The sequence below is a fragment of the Podarcis tiliguerta genome (assembly GCF_965153285.1).
Source record: "Podarcis tiliguerta genome assembly, chromosome: 1".
NCBI lineage: Eukaryota > Metazoa > Chordata > Lepidosauria > Squamata > Lacertidae > Podarcis > Podarcis tiliguerta.
Window position 1 is genome coordinate 116,422,940 of NC_139534.1, and position 13,557 is coordinate 116,436,496.

The following is a 13,557-nucleotide window of genomic DNA, read 5'->3' on the forward strand; positions in this document are numbered from 1 at the left end:
TTCTCTTGCTACATCTTCTGTCACATGACTGTTCATCACTCCCCACAATGATATGAATAAATGGCACTCAGCTGGCCTTCGGACATGGCACTGAGATAAAAACCTCACTTGCTGATCTTCTTTTAAGTTGTTTTTTTTTTTTTTTAAGCATACACACAGAGAGTGTTCATGTTTAAAGAACAGGATTGGCAAAATTGTCACCATTCTTTGACACTACTGCCCATGTTATGTTAACAAGAAAATGGGTTCTCCCATAGTGTCGCTCTTATGCAGGAAGGATTCAAGTGTATGCCAGAAATTTAGGTTAGATTAAAGTGCTTTGGTGCCCTGCTGCAACCAGGGTGTTGTTGTTTTTTAGTTGGAACTTGCTGGAACTCAGTTTCGGCACCTCTTGGGGGGGGGCATGATTGCCATTAAAATAGAACAAGGGAGGCATTCGTGGTAAGATCCAGTACCTCTTTTTCTAGAAAAATAGCACTGGCTGCAACAATCCACTTTGAAATTAAGAAACTAGTATAGAGATGAGAAGATGCACTGTAAAATGTGGGACGAATGAATGATTTAACATGAAGGTGTACAGTGGTACCTTGGCTCCCAAACACCGCAAACCCAGAAGTATCAGTCCACAGTGACTGATTTTTCGGAAGCTGAACGTCCATTTTGGCTGTTGGCATTGTTTCTGGGGTCAGCCAATCAGAAGCTGCGTCTTGGTTTTCGAACGTTTTGGAAGTCGAACGGACTTCCAGAATGGATTGAGTTTGAGAACCAAGGTACCACTGTATAAACACTCTGGAACCAGATCAGGATGGGGTGCATGCCTGCCCACCCTTTGAGCCTTCAAGTGTTCAGGTGAATGAGTGAACACACCCAAAGGTTGAGAGACCCTTGTGAGGATGGTTGGAAGGTGCTGTGTGCACATGCTATGTCACCATGTCAGGGCAAAATGGGTTCTCTGGATCGCAAACCATCAACAGTGTGAATCTTTGCAATTTTCTGCCATGCTGGATGTTCTCCCTAGAGTCAGGCATAAGGAAGTTTTGGCCCTCCGTGTGCTGTTTCACTCCAATTATCAATCCCTGTTCCCCGGGAACTCTGGAAATCATAGCTCTGTGAGGGAAATCTTGAGGTAACTCCTTCCACGGGGCTTTACCAGATCAGGAAGCTATTATTGATCATGGCTACAAGGAAATTTCAGGTTCAGAGGTGTATTGTTCTCCCCCTCCCCATTTCCTCCACACAACAACCATGTGAGGTACCTTAGGCTGAGAGACTGTGACTGGCCCAAGGTCACCCAGTGAACTTCATGGCTGAGCAGGGATTTGAACCCGGGTCTCCCAGGTCCTACTCCAACATCTCACCACTACACCCTGCTGGTTCACAGCATGGGATTATTGCCACTATCAAAGTAGGCATTTTAAAAAGCTTCTGACAAAGTAATGAGACTACCAAAGTCTCACCAGTGTTTACGTGAAACCTTCAGGTTCAGAGGCAGGAAACATGAGAATCAGAGAATTCTGGAAATGGAAGGGAACTTGGATGTCATTTATTCCCCACCTTTCTTCATTGTAAGATGTGTAGTGCAGGATTCAGCTATGGCATTCCCGACTAGATACCCCCCATCCAATTCCTAGAATATATTAACAATCAATCCAACCTTCCCAAGGAACTCTGGGAATCAGCTCTGTGAGGAGAATAGGGGTTTCCTAACAACTCTCAGCATCCTTAACAAACTACAGTTCCCATGATTCTTTGTGCGGTGGGGTAGCCATGATTGCTGAAGCAGTACAAGAGTCCTTTAAATGTGGCCTGAGTGACATTTGTTTACCTCTGGGGACAGTGGACTCATGCCTCTATACACCGAGTACATAATATATCACAAAACAGGGAGTGTACATCACTTGCTTGTTGACAGGAAAACAGCGGCCTCGTGTATTTCCTTAAGGGGCTGCCTTTCCCAAAGGATAAGCTGAGTGTTGGCATCTGGCAAGTTGCAGCTTTGTCCTAGATAAAATAAATACGTTTTGCTTTTTTCACTGAAGCGGCTGCCCAAAGTGTTGTGAAACCAGTCAGGGAGTGAGTGACGGGTGTGGCTTTCGGAGGCTGGAGAGGGCATCTTAATTCTGAGGTAATCTTCCTCAGGGTTACTTTGCTAACGCAACGTGATTGAAGTTGGTGGTGATGACGATCTGCGGGTACTAAAATGTGCCTCCCACACATGGGAAGCTGGCAGTGGACACAAGTTCAGAACAGTCCGAATTTTTCCGAGCTGATTCAGAAGACACGTCTCCCTCTTCCCCTTCCCCACCCTGACTCTCCCTGTTTCATGCAGAGTTGTAGACAACCTGGAAAAGAGTTTGGCTGTGTACACACTACCCTTTACTTCGGCTCCTGTGTGGTGTTTGGCGCTATGTACAGATGGCATTAGCCACGTGTGGTTGCACACGCACTGCCCCTTTGAAGTGCATTTCTCCCCCTCATTGTGTACATAGCCTAAGACAGTGGTTTTCAACCAGTGTGCTGTGGCACCCTGGGGTGCCTTGAATGATGGTCAGGGGTGCCACAGGCAACACTGGCCTGTGCCCCTCTTTCCTTCCCTCCCTCCTCTGATGCCCTCTCACATTTCAGCATCCCAAACGCTTGCACAGCTGTTTGTTGAAGCCCTGGCTACAAGCTCCACAGGTCAATGGTGCCTCTAGGGCAGGCCAGCGGGTGCTTCCTAGGCCCCTGTGGGGCAGTGTGAGAAGTCACTTCTCTTTGGGGCAGAGGGGGCAGCTCAGAGACCAGGAGCAGCACTTGTGGCTGCCCAGAGAAGTCCCAAGGAGAGGGGAGAAGAGAGGAGGCTGAGGAACACTTCACAAGGGATAGTGTGTTTGAAAAGGGATGAGGGGCTGCCAGCTCTTCAGGCAAGGAGTGACGTAACTGGGCTCCTCAGCCCCACAGGGGTGCCGCAGAAAGAATGTAGTTGCTCAAAGGAGCTGAGGACTCAAAATGGTTGAAAACCTGTGGCCTAAGAGATTGGATGTGGGGTGCGTGGGGAATGTGGGGCACAGATAGTGAGAGATAGAGATAGAGAGAGAGAGAGACAGAGAGAGAGAGAGAGTCTTTAAATACGAAATAATTAGCACGCACACCTTACTGAAACTCCTTGGGTTCTTTATTTTTGGCATTGCAATTTTTAAGTGCAAGTTTTAAACTGTTTTGAATATTGTATTTGAAATTGTTGTGTCCCACCCAGTGACCTTAGGGTGAAAGACAGGTAGATGGAACTCACCAGAACTGAGTTCTGGCACCTCTCAGGTGGATACCATCTCCATTATAAGAGAACATGGGAGGCATTCATGGTGAGTTCTGGTACCTCTTTTTCTAGACTACTGCAATGCGCTCTACGTGGGGCTACCTTTGAAGGTGACCCAGAAACTACAACTAATCCAGAATGCGGCAGCTAGACTGGTGACTGGGAGCAGCCACCAAGACCATATAACACCGGTCTTGAAAGACCTACATTGGCTCCCAGTACGTTTCCGAGCACAATTCAAAGTGTTGGTGCTGACCTTTAAAGCCCTAAACGGCCTCGGTCCAGTATATCTGAAGGAGCGTCTCCACCTCCATTGTTCTGCCCGGACACTGAGGTCCAGCACTGAGGGCCTTCTGGCGGTTCCCTCACTGCGAGAGGCCAAGTTACAGGGAACCAGGCAGAGGGCCTTCTCGGTAGTGGCACCCGCCCTGTGGAACGCCCTCCCATCAGATGTCAAAGCGATAAACAACTACCTGACATTCAGAAGACATCTGAAGGCAGCCCTGTTCAGGGAAGTTTTTAATATGTGACATTTTAATGTATTTTTCATCTTTGTTGGAAGCCACCCAGAGTGGCTGGGGAAACCCAGCCAGATGGGCGGGGTACAAATAATAAATTATTATTATTATTATTATTATTATTATTATTATTATTATTATTATTATTATAGAAAAATAGCACGATCTATCATCACGTGGCAAATTAGCGTTGTATCCAGCACTGCCTTTCTATTGGCGCAATAGACTTCCACTTGTGTACTGGAGCTCACCCCTGCTCTCCTCTGCAGCCCCCCACCCTCACATCGCATCAAAATCTACTCCTGAGGGTTGGAGGGTCCATCTTAGCAGATTTTAGAGGCATGTGGGAAAAGGAGAGGAAGGCCAAGTCCTGGTGTGCTTGTGAAAGGCCGCTCTTCTCGTGCTGAATACAACCCTTCGTCTTTTTCCCTCCAAACCCTCACAATTAACTGAGAGAGGACTGGCGAAGGGGGTATACGGATACTGTTTCAGCTTCACAAATGTACGTTTTATGAAAAAGCAAAGTGAAACCATCTCTCGTGCCCTCAGAAAGAAGTGGCTTGGAAAAGTATCTCTTTTTCTTTTCCCTTTCTTTTCATGTTTCCATCGAGCGCCACTGGCAAGTCAGGCCATCTTGGACAGCGGTAATTTTCAGTCAGAGGATTGCCTTGAAAGCCGGAAAAGCCACAGAGTTAATAGGAACCAGGCGGAGAAAGTGAAGGCTAGACCAAGGAATCCATAGGCAGAACCTTCCAGAAAGAAAGAGAGAAAAAAGGCTCGGCTGTGGGAGGTCTGGCTGAGTCACGCATGGCCACAGATTGGCCTGGCACCTTCAGAGCAGAGGATCAGATCAAGGACTTGGCATATGGACCGCAGCCTGAGTTTTCGAACTCCTCACACGCTTTTGTAGATTTTCATCTATGCTGGTACTTTCTGCCAATAGAGTCTGACTCTGCTAAGGAGATATATATATATATATATATATATATATATCAGTCCCTCCTTGTGGAAGTCCCTCATAAATATCATGGGAATTAATTTGTGCATGTCCCTGTTCCTTGCCAAGGCACAGCTATGCATGATGCATCTTTATGCTTCCCGAGTCTATATAGTGTGTAAATCAGTCACTGTGGACTGATACGAGCAACCCATTGGGGAGTGCTACTAGAAGGAATAGCGAAGGAAGACATGCTTTGAAATGAGGGGAAGGACCCAGGTACGACTGCATTAACTTAACAAACACAGGCCTGGAGATAATGCTAGCAGCGAGGCAGGCCGAGAATGGGAAGAAGCAGGTACAGGGGAGAAGGTTTCCGTATTTGCTGCCTGGCGTGAGGGAGCTGTTGACAGATATCCCAAATTAAGCGCTGCAGATAGAACGGGGGAGAGAGTAAAAGAAAGAAAAACATGCCCGGAAAGTTGCTGTAATTTATTAGCGCATTGAAGAAGCCCTTCACATTTAATCAGTCGCAGCTGTGTCACATTTGATCTATTCTTAGAAATGGATCTCATTAGGGATTATATTCCCCCCACCAGCACCTCCTTCCTTCACACAGGGCTAAGCAATGAGGGAGTAGCGTACAGGGTTTCTGGACCCCACACGCAATTGCTTTTGGATCACAGCCCATATGGATCGTGCTCCATGCCGCTGAGGGTTAGGGGACGCAACTTGTGCGCCTAGAGTCTAGTTTCATGGGGATGGCAAGGAGGAGAGAAGTGGCAGAAAAGGGGTTGTGGAAGAGACAAGGGGTAGTGGTGGAAAGAGAGAGGGAAGGGGTAGAACCACTCATCCTTGGCTCTGCTCCTTGCCTATTTCCGGCTCTTGCCCTATCCACTGCTAGCAAGTGGACAACCTCCATTTCCTCATTTCCCATGAGGAAATGTGGTCCTCTCTCGAGGAAAGATGGCCCACCTCTAATCTAAACACAGTCCAGGGCTGTGTACAAACCATACATTTGAAGCACATATCCTCTTCGGGGGGAAAAGCATGGGATTTGTAGTTTACTGCAGCTATAACAAAGGCGGCATTTTTTCATCTCCACCAAGCTAAGCAGTTGGCTCCTTACCTCACTCGCCCATACCTAGTCACTGTGATCTACGAGACGATCACCTACAGGTGTAACTAACTCTATGTGGGGCTGCTCTTGAGACTGACCCAGAAACTCCAGCGGGTCTAGAATGCTGCAGCGAGACTCCTTATGGGGTCCTCGCCGTGTGACCACATTTACCCAGTGCTATACTAGCTGCACTGGCTCCCAGTGGAGTACAGGATCAGATTTAAGGTGCTGGTTTTAACATTTAAAGCCCTATACGGCCTAGGACTCTCGTACCTACAGGACTGCCTCTCCTGGTATGTCCCGTGGAGGACCTTATGGTCTTCAAATAAAAACATCTTGGAGATCCCAGGCCACAGGGAGGTTAGGCTGGCCTCAACCAGAGCCAGGGCTTTTTTGGACGTGGCCCCGATCTGGTGGAACGCTCTGTCACAAGAGACTAGGGCCCTGCGGAACTTGATATCTTTCTGCAGGGCCTGCAAGATGGGGCTGTTCTGCCAGGCCTTTGGCCAAGGCACAGTCTGACCCCCTTTCTCCTTCTGTAATCCTCACAGAACTCTAGCCCAATGGTTGCCATTAATTTGATTCTGAATTGATTTTAGAATGTATTTTAATTAATTGTGTGATTTTATGTACACTGTGCTATTTTTACTTGTTGTTAGCTGCTCTGAGCCCGGCTTTGACTGGGGAGGATGGGATACAAATAAAAAATTACTACTACTACTACTACTATTACTATTACTACTACTGCCAGCACCCTATAGTTCCCAAGATTTTCTTGGGTGGAGGGAGAAATGTGTTTTACATGTATAGTGTGTGTGCAGTCAAGGTCTGAAATGGATTTGGAAATTTGGGCTGCAAATGAGTCCCTTCAGGCATCTCTTCTCACATTGTTTCTCAAAAGCAAGTAGGGAAAGCAGAGAGGACTTCATGTACCATTTGAAGTTTCCCATAGGATCTCAGGCCCTGATGCATCCAGGACAGCTGGGTGGTCTACTACTACTACTACTACTACTACTACTACTACTAATAATAATAATAATGCAGTCTGCTATGTAGACTACCCAACCCATCCAGGTCTGATTACCCATCCCCACCAGACCTGATCTTGCATCCGAGAGACCAACATAGTCTGAATGATGTACCTTGTGGGTTTTATACATGCCTCAATGAGTGCATCCAAGCTCAAATATGCAGTGTGTGGATCTAGCCCTTATTCACAGCCTCATTCTTCTTCAGTGGCCGGCAATGTAGAACAAACATGTCCTATGAGTCCTTCACCTGTTGCCCTTCAATTGGAAAGAAGATGACCTCACCAATCTACTCAGAGCTGTCATGAGAAGGAGAAAGTCTCAGGAACGTGGACTCAGCACTAGCTACACCTTTCTTACCATCTCCCTTGCTAGAGCAGTAGCATATTCCTGTGCTCTGCCCTACTCTGCCTCACCATTTGGCGTTGTTCCTTAGAACCACTTCGCTTAGATCTCTTTGCTTAGCAGCGGCTGGATTAAGTATGCAGTGACATGGAGAACGAGTGCTGTTTTGAGGGGTGAAGCCAGTGAATGCTAAACTAAACCATTTAATCATGCTTGCCATATGGAATAGAGGGTTTATGCTTACATAGGTTGAGAATAAAACAAACAAAGGGTACCTGCAGATGTTTTCAATTAACACATAATAGATAAGACCAAGCGCAGGAGTCTTTCTTCCCTCCCTCCCTCCCTCCCTCCCTCCCTCCTTCCCTCCTTCCTTCCTTCCTTTTCTTTTTTCTTTCTACACAGTTTCACTTCTTGAGAAACGCAACAGGAGCAAGACAGGAAGCCGGAAGGTTGACCATCTCCTCTCTGCCATACTTGAAGAAGAAAACCAGCAATAAAAGGAACATTCTAGGTAATCTTTCGCTTCGGCAACTGATAGATTCCCCCCCCCCCCGCCGCCCCCCTCCACCAAGTGCATTTGGGAAACCCAAATTTGCAAGTCTGCAGAAACTAAAGTTATTCAATTGTTTGTTTTTGATGCTTGTTTCGTAACCAGAAAGGCTTTCCCCAAAAGAATGCTGTGGTTTCATTTAAGGACAAACTAACAAGGCTTTCTGCCAAACGTCTGAAAAGTGATGTGATCTAGAGGGTAGAAGCAGTGAGCAGGGAAGGTCCATCAGCTGCCTCTCTGTGTGCTTGCCTTCCCCAAATGCCCTTTTTTAGTTTGCGTTCCCAGAGACAACTTTGCTATGGCTGCATAGGGGGCATCCAAGAGGGCAAGTGTCGATACAAGGAGCTTGCCCCCTGTTTCTGAACTGCTGTCATTAACACGTGCTGTTATTCGTCTTTCTTGCCCATCTAGAAACATAATTTGCCCCTTCTGTACTCCACCAATTGTTCTTCTTCCTGGTGCTGCCATTGTATGGCTGCAAATTCATCCACACTGAACATTAATCTGAAATGTGACCCTGAGACATGTTCTGTCTTCCTGCAATCTACAACACAAAACAGAAATTTCTAAAAAAAAAAAAAAGTGTTGCCATCCCACCAGTCTGACTGTATTACAAGGACCACAAATTTAAGCACACTTACTTAGGAACAGGCTCCATTGAATGCAATGAATTCACTTCTGAATAGGATTGTGGCTGCAGCTTTGCAGGGATATTTTGGTAATTCGTTTGATGGAGCTGTATTAATGGGACTTTGAAGATACTGCTTTCACATTGACAGAAAAGATTTGAGAACCTCTGGCAAGTAGGGAATAATAGAGTTGAATGAACTTGGCATCTTGGCTTGCCCTGCCTTGCCACAGTGTTTCAAGGAGACACATGAAAGCACTGTATACAGTGGTGCCTCGCAAGACGAAAAGAATCCATTCCGTGAGTCTCTTCGTCTAGCGGTTTTTTCGTCTTGCGAAGCAAGCCCATTAGCGGATTAGCGCTATTAGCGGTTTAGCGGCTATTAGCGGCTATTAAAGGCTTAAGGGATTAGCGGATTAGCTGCTAAAAGGGTATTAGCAGCTTAGTGCCTTAGAAAAAGGGGGTGGGGAGCAAAAAACCCCCCCCCAGGAATCGCAAGACATTTTCGTCTTGCGAAGAAAGCCCATAGCAAATTCGTCCTGCGAAGCACCTCCAAAACGGAAAACCCTTTCGTCTAGCGGGTTTTCCGTCTTGCGAGGCATTCGTCTTGCGGGGCACCACTGTATATCGAACATGAGGCTCAGTTTTTCTTTTCTTTTTTTATTTGCAAAAGACAAAGGGCCACAATACTGTTTTGTTTAAGAATTTTGTTGTTGTTAGTCGTGTCTGACTCTTCGTGACTCCGTGGACCAGAGCACGCCAGGCACTCCTGTCTTCCACTGTCTCCCGCAGTTTGGTCAAACTCATGTTTGTAGCTTCGAGAACACTGTCCAACCATCTCGTCCTCTGTCGTCCCCTTCTCCTTGCGCCCTCTATCTTTCCCAACATCAGGGTCTTTCCAGGGAGTCTTCTCTTCTCATCAGGTGGCCAAAGTATTGGAGCCTCGGCTTCAGGATCTTTCCTTCCAGTGAGCACTCAGGGCTGATTTCCTTCAGAATGGATAGGCTTGATCTTCTTGCAGTCCGTGGGACTCTCAAGAGCCTCATCCAGCACCATAATTCAATAGCATCAATTCTTTGGCAATCAGCCTTCTTTAGGGTCCATCTCTCACTTCCATACATCACTACTGGGAAAACCAGGGAAAACAATATGTAAAGGACAGATACGATGAGGCACTCGAAAGCTTGTGTCAGGTTAATCTGGAGGGGGGGAAATCATCATAAATTGGATAACTTTTCTGACCCAATCCAAAGTTTCAGAAACATCTTCCCATCTGCACTTAGGCTGTGTTTGCACTCATTGCATTTCCAGTGCCTGGTTTTTAATCCGAGTCCTTACACTCTTCCTAATTTGTCTCTAGCCAAGGTGTGAATACCTTTCCATAGAAAATATGTCCCCTCCCCGTCAGCACTCCCTGATCAATTGAAGCTAAGCTGGTGGGAACAGATGGTGGAATGGGGGGAAGAGAGAGAGAAAGAGAGCTGTGAAACACCCCAGAAAAACAACAACTTCACTATGCAGTAATGTGAACACACCCTGAATTTGGAGCTCCTTTCTCTGGGGTGATGCTGCTGCATTGAGTTGGGGACGGTTTGATTCAGTTTTCAAGGGCAATACCCAAGGTTAGAAGGAGAGGACCCACATCCTATTGAATCTCTGCCGGGGGGGAGGGGGTTCTTCCTACCCTCAGATTTTCACTTGCATCTTCTTTCTACACATGCCCGTGCATCCTAATGAAGTAATTTAGTTCCATTTAAAATATAGGAACTAGTAAATGCAACAGTCCCTTCACTAGGTGTGGGCTTTTATCTCCCCACCCCAGTTTTAGCCATATAAGCAACATGTTGATCTAACTGCATTTGGGGATTAAGTGTCAGCAATTCTTCTCTGGCTCAGATGTTAATCCAAGGAGGGAAAGAATTTGCGGGTTTACAAAGCTCGCCTCTCCATCCCGCCGCACAAGAGATTTTCAATCCCTCGGACTACTGTGTAAAATAAAGTTTTCCAGAGATACAGTAAGAATAAAAAAATAAATAATAATCTTGCTGACAATAAGCAATCCAGCATTAAGCCCCAGTTTGCTCAGATTAGCATGCAAAGGGGGAAGGTTCAGGTGCCTTTCACAATAGCAAAATCCTATTAATGGCACCAGAGAGGCAGGGGGACTTCACCAGATAACTAAATCCATTGATCTCTAATCCTCTGGGCCTTTCTGACTCTGGAAGAGTTGCTTGCGTGGCTTCGGTCCAGGACCAACACACTGCCAAAAAACACTTAGTTCTTCAGCAGCCAACAAAAAGCGCCACTCTGCATGTGGGAACAGCATAAAAAGCGGAGGGGCGGGGGGGGGAGAGAGAGAGAAAGAAAATGGTGTTTTGAGTTTAGCCTGACGAACATCAGCACGGAGCGCGGGCTGATGCTAAAATGAAATGGCAGACATTTTAACCATACCTTTGAAGCGGGACAGGGGATATGGAGAGGGGACACATGTGTGCGCTAATTAAAAGAGACTTGGGTGGCACGTCAGGCTTCCTCCGCTGTAAGTTTCCTCTCAAGAGTGCCGGTTCAAAACCATCCTGAGGGAAGACATTACTATTCATGTGCATTTCTTGCAGGCTTAAGACATTCAAAAGGATACGCTGTGGAAGGTAGATGCATTTTACCTTCTGTTTAGACGTAAACGCAGCAGTGATGCATATGGATTAGCAATTACGCCGTGCTCCGGTGGCAAAAGAGTTTTAGAAACTATTAGGGGAAATAGTGAGGTATCTGTAGCTATCCTATTAGTCCATATTCGCCATCGCGCTTTAATGCATTGCGCTCCTTTCTTCCTGCTTGCCTTTGTAAACATAATGTGGTTTGGAACGTATAGAAAATTTTAGGAATATATTAAACAAGTAAGAGTCCTCAAATATTTGTGAATGTGGGTTGTGGTGCTGTTGCTTTAATGGTTATGTAGTTCTTTTCTGCATCCATTCCTCTTTTCCTGTTTTACACACTCCAAATTCACCATTACACATACCACTTTCGAGGTGCATTCAGAAGTGGGTAATATTGGGTTGGTTTTCCAGATTGTACTGCTGCTACTTCTGTCTCATTTCCTAATGTTCCTTTCACACTGCGTCACCTGTTGCATTATGGGGTTGTGGCTTTTTCCCCGGGTATACCAGCATGGCACGCTAAATTTCATTCGCACAAGTGGCCGTGGTATGACACAACGCTGAACGTTGTTGGGACTCATCACTTCTTCAGTTCACTCACTAAAACAGTAGGAAAGCAGTATACCACCCCAAATTCCGTCACTTTTCCAGGTTTTTGGGGCTGTAAACAGATATTTTCTGGAATCACGTAACATGGGAATAAGCACTAAACACGTGCTATATTCTGTTAGTTTTCAATAAATGGCTTTCAAATTGTGCAAAACTCAAATATAAAGTGAAATTAACAGGGAAACGTTGGGGGAATGGGTTCATTAGCCATGTGAATGCAGACTTAGACACAGAGAACTTCTTCTTCTTCTTCTTCTTCCTCTTCCTCCTCTTCTTCTTCCTCCTTCTCCTCCTCCTCTTCCTCTTCCTCTTCCAAATACACAAACCATTAAACACTTATACAGCAGCACATCTAATAGCAATTGTTTTATCCATTGACTCGAGACATAAATTTTCACATTCAACATTCAAACATATTACTTAACGTACCCTCTCCATTGAGAATATTGAGTGGTTGGTATAATAGAGTCTTGATTTTGGTCAATGCCTTGATAGTGTTGCCTTGCACCTTGGTAAGCAGATAGGATTTGAGATGGGCATTGGAGAGCACCGAACCCAAGAAAACGCACAAAAAACCCAATGGCTTCCCTATCATACTGGTGCAAAACAGAAAGGGATTTGCACCATCATTGCCATGAGCACCTTTGATTTAGTGCCATGACCATGTCTTAGGCTCTGAAAATTTTCTGTGAAAAAAGGTGGGGTGAAGGATAGAGAGCACCAATGCTGTTGATGCAGGGCAGATTGTTGGCACCAAACCCATTGCTCCTTCCATGGCTGGAGTTGTGACATTGTCCTTGACCCCACTGCTCTCTCCTGGACATTGGAAGGAGCTGTGTCTGCCTTGTTTGCCTTGGTTTAACCATCAAGAGTGGTTTAACCATCAATCCCTCTTCCCAGGGAACTGTGGGAATTTGCAGCTCTGAACAGGGGTCTCCTAACAACTCTTTAAGCCCTTTAAGAAAATACAGTCCCCAGGACTCTTTGCGGAAGCCATGACTGTTTAAAGTGGTAATACACTGCTTTAAAGGTACAGTCGTACCTCAGAAGTTGAACGGAATCTATTCCAGAAGTCCGTTCAACTTCCAAAACGTTCAGAAACCAAGGCATGGCTTCCGATTGGCTGCAGGAAGCTCCTGCAGCCAATCGGAAGCCGCGTAAGCCAAAACGTTCGACTCGCAAGGTGTTCGACTTCCGAGGAACGACTGTATAGTGAAGATGTGGCCCAAGTGTGTTCAAAACAGATCAGGTTGCTTCCAGATGCTACAGATACGGAAATCTTGTTGTCTCTGCACATTGCTAATACACAGCAGTTTGATCTGGCATCTTAATCCCAGTTAACTAGTAGGAAAAGAGAAGGAGAAAGATTGATTATAATTATAGTCTGGGAAACAATGTTTGCAGCCAAAGAAAGGAGAGAATGAAACAATTGTTTGTCCTATATTTACAAGTTGCAGGGGATGTTTTTTCCCCTCCGTGCCACATTCCTCCCTTGTCTGTGCTGAGGTTTAAATCAGTCATGAAAGAGAAGCCTTCCAAACCTTTCTCAAAACTTGCCTGGCCCTTCGTGAACGCTAAGTGTTTTCTCTCCTTCGGAACACACCGAATGCGACCGCAGTTCAGAGAAGAGGGCGTACCTGTAAAAGAAAAAGAAGTTAAAAACAACAACAATCAAATTTGAATTCTGGAACGATATATACGGGTAATGGCCCACCAGCTTTCGCTACCGTCTTCCTCCCACCCCCCCAACCCCCGCCAGCCTAGGATTTGGCCTGCTGAGCAGACATTGATTTTGCATGGTAGAATAACTCATCAGTTTTTTGGCAGAGGCCCAGAGACGAAGCGGCTGATTAGACTGTGGACG

General features: G+C 46.0%; 1 long non-coding RNA gene across 2 annotated transcripts in view; it reads left to right on the top strand.

The window, feature by feature from the left end:
- LOC310677901 overlaps positions 1 to 13,557 on the top strand; it is a 92,657-nt gene that overhangs the window by 35,144 nt on the left and 43,956 nt on the right. For both annotated transcript variants that reach the window (XR_014511500.1, XR_014511501.1), the window contains exon 2: positions 7,649 to 7,757. This is a non-coding gene — a long non-coding RNA (uncharacterized lncRNA). The remainder of the gene's footprint in view (positions 1 to 7,648; positions 7,758 to 13,557) is intronic.